This window comes from Scyliorhinus torazame, chromosome 5 (genome assembly GCF_047496885.1).
Source record: "Scyliorhinus torazame isolate Kashiwa2021f chromosome 5, sScyTor2.1, whole genome shotgun sequence".
NCBI classification, from domain to species: Eukaryota; Metazoa; Chordata; class Chondrichthyes; order Carcharhiniformes; family Scyliorhinidae; genus Scyliorhinus; species Scyliorhinus torazame.
In genome coordinates this window covers 147,472,150-147,495,000 of record NC_092711.1, presented here as the reverse complement: position 1 = coordinate 147,495,000, position 22,851 = coordinate 147,472,150, and the positions used below count along the sequence as shown (strand labels likewise).

General features: G+C 50.1%; 3 long non-coding RNA genes across 3 annotated transcripts; 2 read left to right on the top strand and 1 right to left on the bottom strand.

Annotated features, from left to right (window-relative positions):
* Window positions 1-2,017: 2,017 nt before the first annotated feature.
* On the top strand, window positions 2,018-4,770 carry LOC140421996 (uncharacterized). The gene is made up of 2 exons (XR_011947210.1): window positions 2,018-2,537; window positions 4,404-4,770. It is a non-coding gene; the product is annotated as an uncharacterized lncRNA (long non-coding RNA).
* A 3,165-nt stretch (window positions 4,771-7,935) lies between these two features.
* On the bottom strand, window positions 7,936-16,330 carry LOC140421985 (uncharacterized). The gene is made up of 2 exons (XR_011947199.1): window positions 15,929-16,330; window positions 7,936-10,271 (listed from the first exon to the last, which is right to left on the bottom strand). It is a non-coding gene; the product is annotated as an uncharacterized lncRNA (long non-coding RNA).
* On the top strand, window positions 16,174-21,231 carry LOC140421991 (uncharacterized). Its single transcript, XR_011947205.1, has 2 exons — window positions 16,174-16,563; window positions 18,102-21,231. It is a non-coding gene; the product is annotated as an uncharacterized lncRNA (long non-coding RNA).
* Window positions 21,232-22,851: the final 1,620 nt, after the last annotated feature.

Below are 22,851 nucleotides of genomic sequence, written 5' to 3'. Positions count from 1 at the left end.
GGGTGTGTTGAAGGGTAAGCCCCCTCCTCTTGCTAGGTTTCCTATCAGGTATTCCCCTCTTGGGATTTAAATATCTGGGAATGTCAATGACCTCCCTCTTTCAGACAGCTATATGGGGCCACCTTTCCACAGCTGATGGTGAATATTAGGTGGGACCTTGCCCGGTGGTCGGCTCTTCCGATTTCATGGTGAGGGAGGATCGCTTTCATGAAAATGAATGTGTTGCCCAGACTGTTGTACCCTCTGCAAATGCTGCCTATACTGCTGTCAACCAGAGTCATTAAGGAAATTAATGGGATGATTAGTACATTTATCTGGAACAAAAATAAACCTTACCTCAAGTTTGTTAAGCTCCAAATACCAAGAGAGGGGGGGGGGGGGGGGGTCTCCCAAATGTCAGGCTTTATCAATTGGCCTCTCATCTTAGGTTCACGCTGAATTTGGTTAGGATAGACCCAACATCCATCAGGCTCGATATGGAAGCAGGCCAGTCTGTTCTCCCTCTATCCAAAACTGGCATAGACTGATTACGGAATGTATCCCATTGGAATTTCTAATGTCTACTTCATTCTAAGTCTGATGCATTTGTTAAATTATGAGACCCCTATCTCAAATACATGTGCTCCAATCTGGCTGACTTGCTCCTCCAGGGCTTTCCATCAGTGAATTCAATTCAACTGAGCCCAGAGTAGGGCACAGTGAGGCACAGTGGTTAGCACTGCTGCTGCATAGAGCCAGGGTCGCAGGTTCGATTCTTTGAGTGGCTGTCTGTGTGGAGATGCGCATTCTCCCCGTGTCTGCGTGGGTTTCCTCCGGGTGCTCTGGTTTCCTCCCACAGTCCAGAGATGTGCAGGTTAAGTGGATTGGTCATGCTAAATTGCCCCATAGTGTCCAAAGATGTTAGGTTAGGTGGGTTGACGATGATCAATGCACTGGATTATGGGAATAGGGTGGGGAGTCTGTCTCGGTGAGTGCTTTTTCTGAGGGTCAGTGCAGACTTGATGAAGCGAATGGCCTCCTTCTGCACTCCAGAGATTCTGCGTCATCTCTGTTATTTTAATTTGACTATGCTGTTAGTCTGTTTTGTAATATTTTGGGGTGTGCATTGTTACCCTTCTGTTTTTATATAATCTTACCCTCTTTCCCCACTCACTATGTTAACCTGTTAACTGGTTGTTCAATTGATCTGGCATTTCACAGAGCAGCTCTAGTCCAAAAAATATCCTGCTACAAATTAATTCTCAATGTGTTGCTTGTATTTATGCGGCAATATCAGTTGTTCTACACTATACCCATTTTCCATCAATATTTCTGTTAGTCTGTTGCTGCATTCATTATTTAAAAAAAGTTTAAAAAACAGAACTAAATAAATATTAAAAGTCCATCCAACTCATCCTTGAACATATTCAGTGACTCCCAGACTCCACTGGTCCCTGTGGAAGAGAAAGCCAGAGACTAACAACCCTCTGAGGGAAGAGATAACTGGAAATATAGAAATAGGGACAGTTCAATATTACACAACCATAAATAATAATCAATGTATTTTATTACAGAACCATAATTATCTAATCTGTACCATTTAAAAATACTAGACATATCTGTCTCATATTAATTTACTGTCCCTTAAATGTCAGCCATCTCCTGGGGAAACCAGCCTTTAATTGTGAACATTGGGAAAGAGACTATCCTTTTAGCCAGACAAATAAATGTGTCAAGCTGAGGGAGCAAAGGATGTCAATGTCTTTAAGTGAGAGATAGAGAGAGAGACCTGGGCCAAGCTTTCCAGAGTCTGCACCCTCCCTGGATTCATTTCCTTTCCCTTCAGTTGCTGCAAGTGACCAATTGAAGGTGAGAATGAGAAAAGAAATAGAAAGGGGGGAGAAAGGAAAGAGTTTCACTCACAGATGTTGGAGACAGGAGGAAGTTTCACCTCCAACGTCCGCTTTGTGACGTCACGAGAACCCCTGAATCAGCCAATAATAATAATAATCACTTGTCACAAGTAGGCTTCAATGAAGTTACTGTGAAAAGCCCCTAGTCGCCACATTCCGGCGCCTGTTCGGGAGGCTGGTACGGGAATTGAACCGTGCTGCTGGCCTGCCTTGTTCTGCTTTCAAAGCCAGCAAATTAGCCCTATGCTAAACCAGCCCCAGAATCACTCTGTTCAACAGTGACGTTTTGGGGTCTCAGTGCGCAGGCTCGGCACGCGGACACGGAGCCCCACCCCCACCAGTTTTCACCCTGTACCTCCTCGAGACAAAGGTTTCCAAGAAATCGGCTGACGGCTCCAGCCAGAGCGAGAAGCAGCTCGGTGATCTCCCCCTGGCCCCGGACTGCGCATGTCCCAAGGAAGAGGGGAAGTTGCGTATGTGCATGGGAGAGGCCACCTCCTGACCTTCCTTCTGAGGTTCAGACCATTGGAAAGAGTTGTGGAACCGGAAGGACTCTCGTCCTCCAGCCAATCAGCGCGCGAGCTTTGTGTGACTGAAGATTGAGCTTCACACAGACTGAAACCTCCTCCTGTGTCTCCAACATCTGTGAGTAAAACACTTTCTTTTCTCCCCTTTCCATTTCTTTTCTCATTCTCACCTTCAATTGGTCATTTGCAGCAACTGAAGGGAAAGGAAGTGAATCCAGGGAGGGTGCAGACTCTGGAAAGCTTGGCCCACGTCTCTCTCTCTCTCTTAAAGACATTGACATTCTTTGCTCCAACAGCTTGACACATTTATTTGTCTGGCTAGAATGGAGGGAGTGTCTGTGGGATGGAAAATACAGTTTTGGGGGAAACAAGATGGAAAATAATATTCCATAAAAAACAGAATTGTCTTTTCTGAATTTCTATCCTGTACTGAGTAATGAATTTTGGAATCTCCTTTTACAGGATGTTTCAAGAGGAGGATTTACAGACAGAAATCTCAAACCAGACATCATGTCAGCATCTGGTAGCACGGTAGCCTTGTGGATAGCACAATTGCTTCACAGCTCCAGGGTCCCAGGTTCGATTCTGGCTTGGGTCACTGTCTGTGCGGAGTCTGCACATCCTCCCGTGTGTGCGTGGGTTTCCTCCGGTTTCCTCCCACAGTCCAAAGATGTGCGGGTTAGTTGGATTGGCCTGATAAATTGCCCTTAGTGTCCAAAATTGCCCTTAGTGTTGGGTGAGGTTACTGGGTTATGGGGATAGGGTGGCGGTGTTGACCTTGGGTAGGGTGCTCTTTCCAAGAGCCGGTGCAGACTCGATGGGCCGAATGGCCTCCTTCTGCACTGTAAATTCTATGAAATCTATGAAATCTGCCAGATTCACAGAGCCTGAATATCATTGGCCTTTGAGTCTCAAGGGAGAAATGCTTGTTTTGACTACTTCAAAAGATTTTAATCATCAGTGTGACTGAAATAGCACTGAGACACACACCAAAGTGAGAGTGTTCCAGTTAACTGACTGTGGAAATAACTTAACAGCCTGAAAAAACATCACACCATTCATAGCAGGGAGAGACCATACGTGTTCTGTGTGTGAGCCAAGCTGTCTACTGATTGCCAAACCTGGCGAGTCACGTAAACACCTGCCGAATGGAGAAACCATGGAAATGTGGGAACTGTGGGAAGGGATACAAAGCCCCATCCGAGCTGGAAATTCATCGACGCAGCCACACTGGGAGAGGCCGTTCACCTGCCCTGAGTGTGGGAAGGGATTCGCTCGGTTATTTAACCTTCAGTTACACCAGCGAACTCACACCCGGGAGAGGCCGTTCACCTGCTTTGAGTGTGGGAAAGGATTCACCAAGTCATCCAACCTGAAGTTACATCAGAGAATTCACACTGGAGAGAGGTCATACATCTGCTCTCGGTGTGCGAAGGGATTCATTGATTCATCCACTCTAAAGAAACATCAGCGAATTCACACCAGGGAAAAGCCGTTCTCCTGCTCTGAGTGTGGGAAGGGATTCGCTCAGTCTTACCCCTTGCAGACACACCAGCGAATTCACACCGGGGAGCGGCCTTTTACTTGCTCTGCGTGTGGGAAGGGATTCACTCAGTCATCCCACCTGCAGATACACCAGCGAGTTCACAGTGGAGATAGGCCATTCACCTGTTCTGTGTGTGGGAAGGGATTTATTTGTTCATCTGAGCTGCTGAGACACCGGGGCAGTCACACTGATCAGAGACATTTTAGATGCTCTGACTGTGGTGTTAATTGTATCTGTTGGGTTTCAGTATCCACAGTATTGATTGGATGGTTACTTGAGCAAATATAAAGAGCCATTCTTCATGCCCAATGGGCACTGCGGGGGTTGGGCTGCATCATTGACTCACAAGATAACATTTTAGTTTCAAGTTTTATAACTTTACTTTGGTAATTTGTTTTTTGTTTCACTGCCCAGTCAATGTTCTTGTTTGTTTTAAAGGAGCAGAAAGAGACGCTGACTGACATCAGGTGGTGGCAGGTGGTGTATAAATGGAACATTTCACTCTGTGAACAAATCCACACCAAATAGAGATTGAGTCCACTCTGAGACTGGATTATTAATGGAGGTTCGAGCCCACACCAAACTGAAAGGTGAAGAAGAAAACGCCACCACTTATAAAGGGGGAGATCAGGAATCAAAACCTCCATTCTGTTTACAGACCAGTCGTGAGAGGAGAAATCAGGGCTGTTTAAATTAATTCCCCTCCTTTCTGTAACAAGAAACACTTACAGACATGGAGTGGAGTGGGGTCAGGAGGTATCTACCTGTAATGTTTCACTCTGTGAATAAATCTATACCAAGTACAGATTGGCTCCAATTTCTTCCTTCACCATAAAGCTCTCAGGATTATAACATGGGAACACAGAATGCCTGCCGGATGGTGAAGGTTGGAAAATAACATTTCAGACAGAATCTTACAATCCCAGTAGTTTTTGTGAGAAATAACTGAAGCAAGAGGAAATTGTCAGGGTCTAATTACTCGCCGATGTTCTCGGAGTCTGAGCCATACGACCAGTGGAAGAATGAAGTGGAGATGTGGACAGGGGTTACATCCCCACCAAGGAGGAAACAAGGTCTGGCCTCGGCATTCTCACTTCCTAACAAAAGGAAAATCAGAAGCAAAGTATTCTGGGAGCTGGGTGCCCGTCAGTTGGATCCTGATTAAAGTTTGGATTTTCCATGAGGGTTTTGTTGATGAGGTTTACAAGAAAGATGATCTATTGGATGTCTATGATGCACAGTTGGACTTGGACAGATTGTGAATGATGGAGAAAGCATCTTTTGCAGATCCAGATTTCACAACAAAAGACAGAATTGGAACAGCATTAATAGGTGAATGAACCCCAGGAATGACTGGGGAACAATTAACAGGAGTTTCAGGTCCGACTGAAAATATCATTATGAGATGAACTGCCCAAAGTGACACATGGCAGAGTGAATTCTGAGGCTGAAGGTGATGATGATCAATCTGAAGGAATTGTCTTCATCACAAGGAGCTTTGGTCCAGTATTTTATTTGGCGAATGCAAAGTCCCCAAGCCAAGCAGTTTCTTCCGGTCCTGCTGTGTTGAGTGCGGATAGGCCTCCACTAAGTATGCGGATTGGACCATCTTGTATGATGTGTGCATAGGGGGCTGGTACTAATGCCCCATCTGTGGAGGTTGGTCAAGCAGGGGCCCTGGCCGGTTCTAAACCTGTTAAGTGTGGACACTCTTTCCTGGGAAGGATGAAAGCAGGCAGCTGTTGGGTTGGGTTTGAGACCAGGTACTTGTTTGCAAATCCAATGATTCCCATTCATTTGTCCAGGTGGAATTTGCGTTGACATCCTGTGTGGGAGGATTTTTCCAGATTGGCCTTCTTGATGGGAGACATACTTTGGGTGGGCTGAATACACAGTAACATACATAGAAAATAGAAGCAGGAGTTGGCCATTCATCCCTTCGAGCCTGCTCAACCATTCATTACGATCATGGCTGATTATCAAGTTTAATAAGGGTAAGACGTCTGGTGGTGGCGAACGCACATCAGGTGGCTCTCCACCCAAACAAATCCAACAGAGGCAATTTATCGGGAATTCCGGTTTAAAAAGCCGGAGAACTGAACACCCTACCCCCCTCCCCACACACACGCGGGGGGGACGAATGGAGAATGGTGCTGAAAAGGGAGCTAAAAGCCATGAAGGAGGCGTTCAGGACGGAGTTCCACACAATGATGAAGGAGGTGATGTCGGAGGCGACAAACACAATGCAGCGAACCATCGAAGGCCTGGGAAGGAAGGTGGAGGCCCAGGGGAAAACAATCCTGGAGTTGGAGAAAGCTCCCTCGGACCAGAGCGACAGGATTGGAGCTCTGGAAACTGAGGTGAGAAGGTTGGTGACAGCCCAAGGGAGCGTAAGAGGGAAAGTGGAGGACCAGGAAAACAGGTCCAGACGGCAAAAGGTCAGAATAGTGGGTCTGCCAGAGAGGATAGAGGGTGGGTTAGATGAGGTTACGGGGATAGGTTGGAGGTGTGGGCTTAAGTGGGGTGCTCTTTCCAAGGGCCGGTGCAGACTCGATGGGCCAAATGGCCTCCTTCTGCACTATAAATTCTATGATTTTATGAATAACCTGAGCCTTCCCTCCATATCCATTGATCCCTTTACCCCAAGAGCTGTCTAATTCCTTTTGAAATTACACAACGTTTTGGCCTCAACTATTTTCTGTGATAGTGAATTGCAAAGATTCCCCACTCTCTGGGTGAGGAAATTTCCCCTCACCTCAGCCCTAAAAGGTTTACTCCTTATCCTCCAATTATGACCCCCAGTTCTGGACTCCCTCACCATCGAGAACATTCTTTCTGAATCTATCCTGTCTAATTCTGTTAGAATTTTGTAGGTCAGGCTGGTTTCTATTGATGTGGTCCGATCAGTATGGTCGGAGAGGCTGTTACGATCCGATCAGTATGGTCGGAGAGGCTGTTACGATCCGGTCAGTATGGTCGGAGAGGCTGTTACGATCCGATCAGTATGGTCGGAGAGGCTGTTACGATCCGATCAGTATGGTCGGAGAGGCTGTTACGATCCGATCAGTATGGTCGGAGAGGCTGTTATGATCCGATCAGTATGGTCGGAGAGGCTGTTCCCAGCTTTTCTCGGTGGCACCACGTGTTTCCAGGATTTTACACAGATTTTTCCATTTTGCAGAGCTATGAGCCGGGGCCTCCTCGACCAATTTCTTTAATTCCACCGCCAAGCTTTGGTGATGTTTCTCCAATCCGGCCACCACAATGCGGTCGCCGTTGCCGATGGCTGACGATATAGTCGGCAGGGGAGAGGGAGAGCCCGCCCTTGCCACCTTGTTACTTGCCTAGCCCTGCAACACCTCAGAATCTGAAGAGTAATCGCACCTTTCTTGTTTTTTCCCCTCCCTGGGCATTTTCAGTGGGTTTGTATCTTCACCAATCAGGTTGTTGGGTTTGGAAGTTCCCGTAAGTGTCTGTTGTACCTGAAAATCTATATTTAGAACTTGAGTGTCCCCCTCTCCTAAATACGTCACTGAAGTCCCCCAGACTCACATTTCTGTCCTCGACCTGCTGCAATGTTCCGGAGAAGCCCAACACAAGCTGGACCAACAGCCCCTCATCTTCCGATGAGGCACTTAACAGCCTTCTGGACTCAACATTGAGTTCAACAACTTCACACCCTGAACTCTCTCCTCCATTTTGATTTGTTTTTTTGCCGAGTGCCAGTCTGCATCTTGTTTTCATGTTTTTTGCTTCCAGGCAGAGTTGTCCTTTATTCTGCCATTAACACTTACTCTGGACCAATGCTTTGTTTCTTTACTACAACCATTACCTCTCCCTTTGCCTTTTGTTGCAGGATATTTTTGACATTTAATCTCACCCACACTCTGATGGATCTGTGTGTCTATTCGGAATCCTGGATATCCGTTATCCCTTCTCAGTTCCCAAATAACAGAGGTCAAGTCTGTGCTTTTTGGCAAAGTCCACTTGGACTTTATTTGTCAGCTTGTGCCACTGGTAAACATGTTTTCAATACAAAATTTAGAAAGTTTTCAACTAGCCCTGTAGCAAGCTAGTCAGATTGATTGTCTTTAGCAAATACAGTAGTGAGTTTTCATTCAATTACAGATCGTAGTAATTCTTCAAATCATAATACACAGGATGAAATAACTAAGTAATTTAAGCAAAATAAAGACGGTGAGTGGTAAAAGCAAGCAGCAAAGGAAATAGGTTTCAGAAATATAGATGGGGTGATCCCAGGATGCGTTTTTCCATCCCGGCAAGTGATTTTTAAGGATATTGTTATCTTAATGTCTCACCTTCTTTTTACTTCTGATTGGCTTTAACTAATTTATAATTACTCAATTCGGCCAAAATGCCTGTCCCTCAATTTAAGAGATATTGTATTTAAATGTACTGGTGCAAATTTTCCATTCCATCGCTTGCCAAGTTTCCAAATTATCCACACCTGCATCTAACATTAATTGAAAAACACAGTTTTCATTAAGACATTATCACCCTAGACTGGCTGTTACCACAGAAACTGGACTACTCGTTCTTAGGATAGCAGCACCAGTTCTTACGATACAATGGGGCCTTTTAGCTAGTTGACATCACTGACCTTGCAGATGTGAAACCTAAGAAATTAAAGTGTATGATCTGGATTAACCCTTAGTGGATTCCCAGCTATTGTTGCACTCAAATAATGCTGAAATGATATGAAATGAAAATCGCTTATTGTCACTGGTAGGCTTCAAATGAAGGTACTGTGAAAAGCCCCTAGTCGCCACATTCCGGCGCCTGTTCGGGGAGGCTGTTATGGGAATTGAACCGTGCTGCTGGCCTGCCTTGGTCTGCTTGCAAAGCCAGCGATTTAGCCCTGTGCTAAACCAGCCCCTAATATGCTTAATATGATTATAGTTAATTATTCCTAATGAGTTCTCATTTAACCTTTTTACCTCTATCATCTTCCCTTACTCTCATGGTTATAGCTGACTAGAAAAGTCACTGACTTTCCCTTTTGTTCTACCTGACCCTCCCCCTTTCTCACCAGCATCAAATCCATCACATTTCTCCCTCTCTTTAGTTCTGAGGTAGAGTTACATTGGACGTGAAACGTTAACTCTGTTTCTCTCTCACAGATGCTGCCAGACCTGCTGCGTTTTTCCAGTTCTTTCTGTATTTATTTTAGACCTGTCTGTAGGGGGGACAAAGACTATTTCCAATCTAGTAATAAATTAAATGTCTTTCTTCAGCTTTTGTGGATCATTTCAGTGGATATGTTCTCTCCCAGGCTCAAAGAGTATCAGCCCAGTGGAAGCAAACCCAGTGAAATGGGCCAGTCCAGCAGAAAGAAACCCTCCAACTTCACTCACTGTCAGAATGAACATGGTTCAGTCCTGGATGTGATAAACAGCAGCAATAACAGCAGAATCCAAACCCTGTCATCACTTGTGAATTCCCTGGTGTTTCAACAGATAGGATGACCGAGTGAATCCCTTCCCACACACAGAGCAGGTGAATGGCCTCTCCCCAGTGTGAACTCGTTGGTGTCTCAGCAGCTGTGATGAAACACAGAATCCCTTCCCACACTCTGAGCAGGTGAACGGCTTCTCCCCGAAGTGAACTCGCTGGTGTGCCCGCAGGTTGGACGAATTTCCAAATTCCTTCCCACACTGAGAGCAGGTGAACGGCTTCTCCCCAGTGTGAATTCGTTGGTGTTTCCGCAGGCTGGATAACTGAGTGAATCCCTTCCCACACTGAGGGCATGTGGATGGCTTCTCCCCAGTGTGAATTTGCTGATGTGACTTCAGGTTGGATAACTGAACAAATCCCTTTCCACACATAGAGCAGGTGAACGGCCTCTCCCCAGTGTGAATGCGTCGATGAGCTTCGAGCCTTGATGGGAAACTATATCCCTTCCCACAATCCCCACATTTCCACGGTTTCTCCATATTTTGGGTCTCCTCGTGTCTCTCGGGTTGGACTGTTGAAGCCTCGTCCACACACAGAACACGTGTAGGGTCTCCCCGCTGTGAGTGGTGTGATGTTTTTTCAGACTGTTTAACTGGTTAAAGTTCTTTCCACAGTCCGTTCTCTGGAACACTCTCACTCGGGTGTGTGTGTCTCGGTGCTTTTCCAGTCACACTGATGTTTAAAATCTTTGAAGCTGACAGATCGGGCAAACATTTCTCCTTCTAGATTCAAAGGCCGATGATATTCAGGTCCCAAGGAATCGAGTGACAGTGACAGATCCCAGATGTGACATTTGCGACTTCTGTCTATAATTCCTCCACTTCTAATCTCCTGAAAAGGAATCGTCACTGTCAGTACAGGATAGAAATTCATAAACAGACAATTCTAGTTTCTCTGGAACATTCTTTCCCCTCTCATTCTCCAAAAGCTGTAATTCTCCATCCCACACACTCTCCCTCCATTCTCACTCTGCTGTATCTAATATTCACCCTCCCAATTCTCCTGAAGGTGCTGATTCAGGCAGATTGACAGATCCCTGCTCACTGCTTCCTGTCCTGGACACAGAGATCATAACAAACAGGAGCTGCAGTCGGCCATTCGGCCCATCGAGCCTGCTCAACCATTCAATGAGCTCATTGACCGATCTACCTCAGCACCATTTTCCACACTATCCCCCATATCCCTCGATATCTTCAATACCGAGAAACCTATCAATCTCTGTCCTGAAAATACTTGATGACTGAGGCTCCACAGCCCTCTGGGTAGAGAATTGGGGCAGCACGGTAGCACAGTGGTTAGTACTGCTGCCTCACAATGCCAGGGTCCCGGGTTCAATTCCAGCCTTGGGTCAATGTCTGTGTGGAGTTTGTACGTTCTCCCCGTGTCTGCGTGGGTTTCCTCCGGGTGCTCTGGGTTCTCCTAGATGTACGGGGTGAGTGAATTGGCTGTGCTAAATTGCCCCTTCGTGTCCAGATTAGATTATGGGGTTGCAGGGATAGGGTGGAATATGGATCCGTGCAGGCTCGATGGGCCGAATGGCCTCCTACTGCACTGTAGGGATTCTAAGAATTCCGAAGCAGCACCACATCCTCGAGTGAAGAAATCCCTCCTCATCTCAGCTTTCTCTCCATTTTCCTGCCGGTTCCCCACAATCCTCTATCATCTCGTCAATCGGAAATCGGTCGTGAAGCGGGCGCGGGAATAGCTGCTTTTCCGCAGGTTCTGGTGCCACTCGCCGAGAATCCGTCATTTATCCCGATTGCCCAGCACTCATCTACCTCATCTTGATTTAATATTTGTTGCCATGTCGGGCAGCACGGTAGCATTGTGGATAGCACAATTGCTTCACAGCTCCAGGGTCCCAGGTTTGATTCCGGGTTGGGTCACTGTCTGTGCGGAGTCTGCACATCATCCCTGTGTGTGCGTGTGTTTCCTCCGGGTGCTCCGGTTTCCTCCCACAGTCCAAAGATGTGCAGGTTAGGTGGTTTGGCCATGATAAATTGCCCTTAGTGTCCAAAATTGCCCTTAGTGTTGGGTGGGGTTACTGGGTTATGGGGATAGGGTGGAGGTGTTGACCTTGGGTAGGGTGCTCTTTCCAAGAGCCGGTGCAGACCCGATGGGCCGAATGGCCTCCTTCTGCACTGTAAATTCTATGATGTCCCTCGAGCGCTTCGGATTAGGTTTGGTAAGATTATGCTGAAAAACATCAAGAAATCCGTTGATAAAAGAGCACAGGCGGATTCAGTGGGGCTGGAGCCGCCTTTTCAACATGGCGGCCTGACCCTCAGGAGGTCTCTCGACCTCGCGCTCTCCGGGACTCTCTCGGAGGCGGTGAAGATTATGACTGACGACATTCTCCGTGTTATTGACCAGAGGCTGAGTGAGCTGACTCAATATCTGTGAGCTCGTGAGGCCGAGCTGTAAAACACCATGAAGAGGCTCGATGATCCTGAGGAGAGAATCCTGAATATTGAGCAAGATGCCTCCTCAGCGGAGGCAAGAATTCAATCCTTGGAAAACCGGCCGAGTGACGTGGGGGACTCCTGGAGAACAGAGGGTCAGAGAAATAACATCCGAGTCGTTGGCCTGTCAGAAGGTGTGGAGGGTGAGGCTCCCGTTAGGTTCTTCGAGGACCGTCTGCCACGTTTTCTCAAACTGGATGTGAAGCCTGGGCGTTTCAAATTAGAAAGGGCACATCATGGACTTCCAGTAGCAGCCACGGAGTGAGTGGGCGCACACAGGGCGGCTCAGCCACGGAGTGAGTGGGCGCACACAGGGCGGCTCAGCCATGGAGTGAGTGGGCGCACACAGGGCGGCTCAGCCACGGAGCGAGTGGGCGCACACAGGGCGGCTCAGCCACGGAGCGAGTGGGCGCACACAGGGCGGCTCAGCCACGGAGTGAGTGGGCGCTCACAGGGCGGCTCAGCCACGGAGCGAGTGGGCGCACACAGGGCGGCTCAGCCACGGAGCGAGTGGGCGCACACAGGGCGGCTCAGCCACGGAGCGAGTGGGCGCACACAGGGCGGCTCAGCCACGGAGCGAGTGGGCGCACACAGGGCGGCTCAGCCACGGAGCGAGTGGGCGCTCACAGGGCGGCTCAGCCACGGAGCGAGTGGGCGCACACAGGGCGGCTCAGCCACGGAGTGAGTGGGCGCACACAGGGCGGCTCAGCCACGGAGTGAGTGGGCGCACACAGGGTGGCTCAGCCACGGAGCGAGTGGGCGCACACAGGGCGGCTCAGCCACGGAGCGAGTGGGCGCACACAGGGCGGCTCAGCCACGGAGCGAGTGGGCGCACACAGGGCGGCTCAGCCACGGAGCGAGTGGGCGCACACAGGGCGGCTCAGCCACGGAGCGAGTGGGCGCACACAGGGCGGCTCAGCCATGGAGCCAGTGGGCGCACACAGGGCGGCTCAGCCACGGAGTGAGTGGGCGCACACAGGGCGGCTCAGCCACGGAGCGAGTGGGCGCACACAGGGCGCTCAGCCACGGAGTGAGTGGGCGCACACAGGGCGGCTCAGCCACGGAGTGAGTGGGCGCACACAGGGCGGCTCAGCCACGGAGTGAGTGGGCGCTCACAGGGCGGCTCAGCCACGGAGCGAGTGGGCGCACACAGGGCGGCTCAGCCACGGAGTGAGTGGGCGCACACAGGGCGGCTCAGCCACGGAGTGAGTGGGCGCACACAGGGCGGCTCAGCCACGGAGCGAGTGGGCGCACACAGGGCGGCTCAGCCACGGAGCGAGTGGGCGCACACAGGGCGGCTCAGCCATGGAGCCAGTGGGCGCACACAGGGCGGCTCAGCCACGGAGCGAGTGGGCGCACACAGGGCGGCTCAGCCACGGAGTGAGTGGGCGCTCACAGGGCGGCTCAGCCACGGAGCGAGTGGGCGCACACAGGGCGGCTCAGCCACGGAGTGAGTGGGCGCACACAGGGCGGCTCAGCCACGGAGTGAGTGGGCGCACACAGGGCGGCTCAGCCACGGAGTGGGCGCACACAGGACGGCTCAGCCACGGAGCGAGTGGGCGCACACAGGGCGGCTCAGCCACGGAGTGAGTGGGCGCACACAGGGCGGCTCAGCCACGGAGTGAGTGGGCGCTCACAGGGCGGCTCAGCCACCGAGTGAGTGGGCGCACACAGGGCGGCTCAGCCACGGAGTGAGTGGGCGCACACAGGGCGGCTCAGCCACGGAGTGAGTGGGCGCACACAGGGCGGCTCAGCCACGGAGTGAGTGGGCGCACACAGGGCGGCTCAGCCACGGAGCGAGTGGGCGCACACAGGGCGGCTCAGCCACGGAGTGAGTGGGCGCACACAGGGCGGCTCAGCCATGGAGTGAGTGGGCGCACACAGGGCGGCTCAGCCACGGAGCGAGTGGGCGCACACAGGGCGGCTCAGCCACGGAGCGAGTGGGCGCACACAGGGCGGCTCAGCCAGGGAGTGAGTGGGCGCACACAGGGCGGCTCAGCCACGGAGCGAGTGGGTGCACACAGGGCGGCTCAGCCACGGAGTGAGTGGGCGCACACAGGGCGCTCAGCCACGGAGCGAGTGGGCGCACACAGGGCGGCTCAGCCACGGAGTGAGTGGGCGCACACAGGGCGGCTCAGCCATGGAGTGAGTGGGCGCACACAGGGCGCTCAGCCACGGAGCGAGTGGGCGCACACAGGGCGGCTCAGCCACGGAGTGAGTGGGCGCACACAGGGCGGCTCAGCCACCGAGTGAGTGGGCGCACACAGGGCGGCTCAGCCACGGAGTTCTGTCTGCGAAAGTTGGGTTTTGTCAATGTTTGCCGATGGGGGGGGTTGAAAAGTTGTAAGAGGAGCAATTGCTCCCCCCCCCTACTTTTGTTGTGTTTTGTGTATTTTTTCTGGTTGTGTTGGTATTTTCGGTCTTTACTGTAGTCCGGTGCTTGTTGCACGTGGCCACGTTTCTACGAAAGGTCAATGCAGGTTGTATAGAGGCTGAGCTTGGGGCCTTCGGGTGGCAGTCGCCACATTAGCAGCTAATGCCAGTGAACGGAAGTGTAGTAAGGTGGGGGGGGGGGGGTAGACGGCGACGTGGGTGGTATGGAGGATGGGTTTGGTCATGGGCAGGGTGGGGGTCCATCTTGGGTGGGCCCGTTTCAGAGTGGGGATGGTGGGGTGGAGCCTAATGGTGATGTTGGCGGACACTAGAGTGGGGTGCAGGCGTAAGCCTCTGGTGAGAACCGTGACATGGAATGTCCGTGGAGACTGAGGAGGGGACGGATGGGTCAAGTGTTTCACTTGATTGGAAGTCAAGGGGGTGGCCATTTTGTTGAGCAAGAGAACAGGGTTTACGGGGGCCAGAGAGGTGTTGGACCTGGGAGGAGGTTTGTGATAGTGAGTGGGGCGTGAGGGGACGGCAGTGGTGTTGGTAAATGTATATGCGCCCAATTGGGATGATATTGGTTTTGTAAAGAGGTTACTGGGAGCGATTCCAGACCTGGACTCTCACCAGCTGATCATGGGAGTCGATTTTAATTGTGTAATGGAGGCGAGATTGTGGAGGTCAAGCCCTAAGTCGATGGAAAGGTCGAGAATAATGAAAGAGTTGGGGGGGGGGGTTCATGGAAAGGATCGGGATGGTGCATCCATGAATTTGTGAACCCGGGAGAGAATACTCTTTCTTCTTGCATGTGTATAGGGTGTATTCCAGGATTGATTTTTTTGTCGTGAGCCGGGTGGTGCCGGAATCTACAGTGCAGAAGTAGGCCATTCGGCCCATTGAATCTGCACCGGCCCTTGGAAAGAGCACCATACCCAAGCCCACACTTCCAACGTTCACAACTTCCCCGTAACCCCACCTAACCTTTATTGGACACTGAGGACAATTTAGCATGGCCAATCCACCTAACCTGCACATCTTTGGACTGTGGGGGGAAACCGGAGCACCCGGAGGAAACCCACGCAGACACGGGGAGAATGTCCAGACTCCGCACAGACAGTGACCCAAGCCGGGAATCAAACCTGGGATCCTGGTGCTGTGAAGCAACAGTGCTAACCACTGTTCTACAGTGCCGCCCATGTCACATATCCCCAGCCTCCTCTGCTCCCAGGAAACTCCTAACGAGGCTCTCTTCAACGCTGAAACGCCCAGGCAACATGCTTATGAATGTCCTCTGCATCCTCACCTGTACCATATAATCTACCATATAACTACACGAGACTGTCTCTGTGCTATATTAATTCACTGTCTCCTTAAATGTCAGCCATCTCCTGGAGAAACCTGCCCTTTAATTGCGAACATCAGGAAATGGACCATCCTTTTAGCCAGACAAGTTAATGTGTCAAGCTGAGGGAACAAAGGATGTCAATGTCTTTAAGAGAGAGAGAGAGACCTGGGCCAAGCTTTCCAGAGTCTGCACCCACCCTGGATTCACTTCCTTCCCCTTCAGTTGCTGCAAGTGACCAATTGAAGGTCAGAATGAGAAAATAAATGGAAAGGAGGAGAAAAGAAAGTATTTTACTTCCTCACCTGAGGAAGGAGCAGCGCTCCGAAAGCTAGTGATATCGAAACAAACCTGTCGGACTTTAACCTGGTGTTGTATGACTTCTTACTGTGCTTACTCACAGATGTTGGAGACAGAAAGAAGTTTTCAGTCTGTGCGAGACCCCAGGTTTCCTCATCGTACAGCTTCCGTGTTCAGACAACGGGGGAGCTGATTGGTTGGTGGAAGAGAGTCCTTCCGGTTCACCAACTCTTCCTATTGGTCAACAGCCTTCCTGCCCACGCATTGGAATCCGCGGTGACGTCTCAGGGTTCGTTCCAGTGCGCAGGTCCGGCGCGCGGACACAGCAGTTCCGTCACACTCATTGTTCCCCCTCCTCCAGACAAGGTTTCCAGGCAACCGGCTGACAGCTCCTGCCAGAGCGAGAAGCATCTCGGTAATTTCCCCACCCTCCGTGCCGGGACCGCGCATGTCCGATGGAGAGGAGTGGCTGCGCATGTGCGAGGGAAAGCCCACCCCATGACCTTCCTGTAAGGTGTTGACCAATGGAAAGAGGAGGAGGACCAGAAGGACTCTGGTCCTCCATCCAATCAGCGCGGGCTTTGTGTGAATGAAGGTTGAGCTTCACACAGACGGAAACGTCCTCCTATCCCCAACACCTGTGAGTAAAACACTTTCTTTTCTCCCCCTTTCCATTTCTTTTCTCATTCTCACCTTCAATTGGTCACTTGCAGCAACTGAAGGGAAGGAAGTGAATCCAGGGAGGGTGCAGACTCTACAAAGGTTGGTCCAGGTCTCTCTCTTAAAGACATTGAGAAGTCTCACAACACCAGGTGAAAGTCCAACAGGTTTGCTTCGAATCACTAACTTTCGGAGCACTGCTCCTTCCATTCACCTGAGGAATGAGCTGTGCTCCAAAAGTTAGTGATTCAAAACAAACCTGTTGGACTTTAACCTGGTGTTGCAAGGCATCTTACTGTGCTCATCCCAGTCCAACGCCGGCATCTCCACATCATGGCTTAAAGACATTGACACAATTTGCTCCCTCAGCTTGACACATTTATTTGTCTGGCTAAAAGGATGGTCTCTTTCCTAATGTTCACAATTAAAGGGCTGGTTTCCCCAGGAGATGGCTGACATTTAAGGGGACAGTAAATTAATATTAGGCAGTGGGTGGCATGGTTAATCTCTGCTGCTTCACGGCACCGAGGACCCGACTTCGATCCAGGCCCCGGGTCACTGTCCGTGTTGAGTTTGCACATTATCCCTGTGTCTGCGTGGATCTCACCCCCACAACCCAAAGATGTGCAGGGTAGGTGGATTGGCCACACCAAATTGCCTTTTAATTGGGAAAAAAAGAATTGGGTATTCTAAATTTACTTTTAAAAAGAAAAAAATTAAAATCAGGCAGAGATATGTCTAATGTTTTTATATGGTACATATTTAATATAATATTTATGGTTCTGTAATTCAGTACATTTATTATTGTTTCTAGATGTGTAATAATGTATGTTGTTACGTTATATATTTCCAGTGTTCTCTTCCCTCAGAGGGTTATTAGTCTCTGGATTTCTCTTCCACAGGGACCAGTGGGGTCTGAGGGTCATTGAATATATTCAAGGATGAGTTAGCTAGATTTCTAATTGACAAGGGAGTCGAGGGTGATGGGCAACAAGTCGGAAAATGGAGAGAAAGCTGAGATGAGGAGGAATTTCTTCACTCGAGGATGTGGCGAAGATCTGGAATTCTTTACCCCAGAGGACTGTGGAACCTCAGTCATCAAGTATTTTCAGACTGAGATTGACAGGTTTCTCGATATTGAACACATCGATGGGGGATAGTGTGAGAAAATGGTGCTGAGGTAGATCGGCCAATTAGCTCATTTAATGGTTGAGCAGGTTCTATGGACTGAATGGCTGAATGCAGCTTCTATTTGTTGTGATCTGTGTTCTGACAGGAAGTGATGATCATGGATCTGTCAATCAGCCTGAATCAGCACCTTCAGGAGATTTGGGAGGGTGAATATTAGATACAGCAGAGTGAGAATGGAGGGAGAGTGTGTGGAATGGAGGGAGAGTGTGTGGGATGGAGATTTACAGCATTTGGGGAATGAAAGAACGTTCCAGAGAAACTAGAATTGTCTGTTCTGAATTTCTATCCTGTACTGACAGCGATATTTTTTGTAAATTGTTTTTACAGGATATTAGGAGAGGAGGAGTCACAGACAAAAATTGCAAGCGTCAAGTCTCGATCTGACAGTCACTCGATTCCTTTGGACCTGAATACCATCGGTCTTTGAATCTAGAAGGAGAAATGTTTGCCCGTTCTGGGATACGGAGCCCCATCTGCACTAGAGGCTCATCGGCACATTCACAATGGGGAGAGGCCATTCTCGTGCTCTCAGTGCGGGAAGACATTCACTCAGTTATCCCACCTGCGGACACACCAGCGATTTCACACTGGGGAGAGGCCATTCACGTGCTCCCAGTGTGGGAAGGGATTCAGTGATTCCTCCACCATGCACAGACATCAGGCAGTTCACACTGGGGAGAAGACGTTCACCTGCTCTCAGTGTGGGAAGGGATTCACTCAGCTATTCCCGCTGAAGACACACCAGCGAGTTCACACTGGGGAGAGGCCATTCACCTGCTCTCGGTGTGGGAAGGGATTCAGTGTTTTATCCAGCCTTCAGAGACATCAGCGGTTTCACACTGGGGAGAGGCCATTCACGTGCTCCCAGTGTGGGAAGGGATTCATTCAATTATCCAACCTGCAGACACACCAGCAAGTTCACACTGGGGAGAGGCCGTTCACCTGTTCTCAATGTGGGAAGGGATTTTGTGTTTCATCACATCTGCTGAGACACCAACAAGCTCACAATTGATTGCTGGGGTTGGATTCTGCTGTTCTTGTTTCTGCTTCAATTACCTCGAGGACTGCATTTTGTTCATTCTGACAGTTGGTCAGTGTGGATTGTTGGAGGGTTTCTTTCTTCTGGACACTCCAGTTTCACAACTTTGCCTCCAGTGGGTTGATGATATTCAAGACTTGTTGTGAATACCTGGCTTTAAATTGCACAATAAAAGAATCACAGAGTGAAAGGGCTTTTGGAAGTTAAAAGATATATAGTTCCCATTTCTGTTTGGAATCTCCTAAATTATGCCATGTTGCCATGAAGATGGGCTGTGATGGTTTTGTGGCTCTTTTGTTTAATGTATCTGGGTGCTTCTCACAGAAGAAAACTAGCAGGGTATGAGGGGCAAGTTGTCTGAGGTGGACGGGGAAACTGATGGGAGATAGAGAATAGATAATAGTTAAGGAATTATTACATATTACAAGGGCCAGTTAGCTCAGTTGGATGGATGGCTGGTTTGTGATGCGGAACAACTCCAACAACATGGATTCAACTCCCATATCGGCGGAGGTTATCCATGAACCTTGCCCCTCATCTGAGGTGTGGTGACCCTCAGGGTAAATCACCACCAGTCAGCTCTCTCTCTCTCAAAGGGGAGAGCAGCCTATAGCCTTCTGGGCCATTGGTGACATTTATTTTTTTAAATAAATTTAGAGCACCCAATTTGTTTTTTCAAATTAAGGGGCAATTTGGCGTGGCCAATTGACCTCTGCATATCTTTTTGGGTTGTGGGAGTGAGACCCAGGCAGACACTGGGAGAATGTTCAAAGGTGACTTTCATTTCACATGAATGCAACAAATATAGATTCTGTTTTTTTAATAATATTTTATTGAGGTCTTTGAAAATTTTTATAACAGTAACATAAACAATGACATCTACATGGTAAAATAAACATTCCCCCCCCCCAGCCCAATCTTCACACGCCCCAACCATACAACAACAATCCCCCCCCTTGGAATACTGCATCTGCTGACATTTTAATTTTCCCCGAGCAAGTCGACGAACGGCTGCCACCTCGGGGTGAACCCTAACATTGACCCTCTTAAGGCAAACTTTATTTTCTCGAGACTGAGGAACCCAGCCATGTTTCTAACCCAGGTCTCTACACTCAGGGGCTTCGAGTCCCTCCACATTAACAAGATCCGTCTCCGGGCTACCAGGGAGGCAAAGGCCAAGACGTCGTCCTCTTTCGCCCCTGAACTCCCGGAACTTCCGACACTCCAAAGATCGCTACCTGTGGACTCGGCACCATCCGTGTTTTTAGTACCGTGGACATTGCCTTAGCAAAATCCTGCCAAAACCCTCTAAGCTTCGGGCATGCCCAAAACATGTGGACATGATTTGCTGAGCTTCCCGCGCACCTCGCACACCTATCCTCTACCCCAAAGAACTACTCATCCTAGCCGCTGTCATGTGTGCCGGGTGGACTACCTTAAATTGTATCAGGCTAAGCCTGGCGCATGGTGAGGAGGTATTAACCCTGCTTAGGGCATCTGCCCATAGACCCGCCTCTATCTCTCCTCCTAGCTCGCCCTCACACTTGCCCTTAAGCTCCTCCACCTGAGTTTCCTCCGCCTTCGAAAGCTCTTGGTAAATATCCTATAACTTTCCCTCTCCCACCCAGGTACTGGAGACTACTTTAACCTGTATCCCCTGTGGCGGCAGCAGCGGAAAGACCGGCACCTGTTTTCTCAGGAAGTCTCGCACCTGCAGATACCTAAAACCATTCCCTGCTGGCAATTTAAATTTATCCCCCAAAGCTTTCAAGCTGGGGAAGCTCCCATCTATAAATAGATCCCCCATCCTTCTAGTTCCTGCTCTCTGCCAACTCCGGAACCCACCATCCAGCCTACCCGGTACAAACCTGTGGTTATTATAAATTGGGGTCCAAATCGATGCTTCCTCCCCTTTCTTATATCTCCACCATTGCCCCCAGATCCTCAGAGCCACCACTACCACCGGACCTGTGGAGTATCGGGCCAGCGAGAACGAAAGAGGTGCCGTTGTCAGTGCTCCCAAACTGTTGTCTTTGCATGACGCCGCCTCCATCCACTCCCATGCCGACCACTCCCCACTTCCTAATCATGGCTATATTAGTCACCCAGTAGTAATTGCAGAAGTTCAGCAGCACAAACCCACCCTCCCCCCGACTGCGCTCCAGCAACACTTTCTTCACTCACGGGTTTTACTCGCCCACACAAAGCCCAAAATAATCTTATTCACCCGCTTGAAAAAGGCCTTAGGGATGTAGATGGGGAGGTTGTGGGAATTCCACAAGAATTACTGTCAAAGAAGGAGCCAGAGAGGGTTACGCTTCTACAGACTGATCACCCACATGAAGTTGTAAAAGTCAATGTCTTAAAGTTGTTCAGTAAACTTTTCTTATTTAATAAACTTTAAAAATTTACTATCCAGAGGATTCTCAATTTGTCTTAATTGGTTAAAGTCTTGTCTGAACCAAAGTGAATTTATTAAATGGTTAATTGGGGTGGCTGAAATCAATTAAGTTCCAGAATACAAGATCAGATAACCTGGGCGGGATTCTCCCCTACCCGGCGGGGCGGGGGGTTCCGGCGTAATGGAGTGGCGGGAACCACTCCGGTGTCGGGCCGCCCCAAAGGTGTGGAATTCACCGCACCTTTGGGGCCAAGCCCTCACCTTGAGGGGCTAGGCCCGCGCCGGAGTGGTTTCCGCTCCGCTGGCTGGCGGGAAAGGCCTTTGGCGCCACGCCAGCCGGCGCAAAAAGTCTTCACCGGGCAACGCATGCGCGGGAGCGTCAGCGGCCGCTCACGGCATCCCCACGCATGCGCAGGGGAGGGGGCCTCTTCCGCCTCCGCCATAGTAAATACCATGGCGAAGGTGGAAGAAAAAGGGTGCCCCCACGGCACAGGCCCGCCCGCGGATCGGTGGGCCCCGATCGCGGGCCAGGCCACCGTGGGAGCATCCCCCGGGGCCAGATCGCCCCGCGCCCCCCCCCCTCCAGGATCTCGGAGCCTGCCTGCGCCGCCTTGTCCCGCCGTTCAAAAGGAGGTTTAATCCACGCTGGCAGGCGAGGGTTGACAGCGGCGGGACTTGGGCCCATCGCGGGCCGGAGAATCGCCGGGGGTGGGCCTGCCGACCAGCGCGATTCCCGCTGACCGGCGCGGCGCGATTCCCGCCCCCGCCAAATCTCTGGTGGCGGAGAATTCGGGACATGGCGGGGGCGGGATTCACGCCAGCCCCTGGCGATTCTCCGACCCGGTGGGGGGTCGGAGAATCGCGCCCCAGAAATCTTCAATTTAAGAACTTGCATTTCTATAGCACCTTTCACAACCACAAGGTGTCCCAAAGTGTTTTACAGCCAATGAAGTACTTTTGAAGTGTAGTCACTGTTGTAATGTAGGAAAAGCAGCAGCCAATTTACACACAGCAAGATCCCACACACAGCAATGTGATAATGAGCAGATGATCTGTTCTTAGTGATGTTGACTGGGATAAAGATTGACCAGGACACTGGGGTAACTCCCCTGCTCTTCTTCAAAATAGTGGCTGTGGGAACTTTTACATTCACCTGAGAGGGGCAGACAGGGCCTCAGTTTAACATCTTATTTGAAAGAAAGCTGTTCTGACAGTGCAGCACTCCCTCAGTGCTGGGACGAGAAATGTTGGATGTAACAATACAAAGTTAGAAAGGGAAAGTTACCCTTTAAAACCCCCACCCTTTCTCTCCAGTGCCTAAATCTAATAATAAAACCCCCAGTATAAATAACATGGATTTGACTGACAAATGTAGAGGTGTTGGTTTCGAGTCACAAGGTTTGACTTCCCATTTGAGCCTCGGGCACCTTTCTGTCTCTATTGCTCATGTCAATGACAGGCAGCGACGGAGCTGAGGGCTAAATATGGCTGAGAATAACGGGGCCTGTGTCCCCAGTTGGCAAACCGCCATGGGCGTCGCACTAATAGAGAGACAGGAAGGTGCTGGAGGACTGACTGAGAAATGGGCCTCCAACCAATTGTTATATCGGTCACTCAGAGCTGAAGAGAAACCCGTC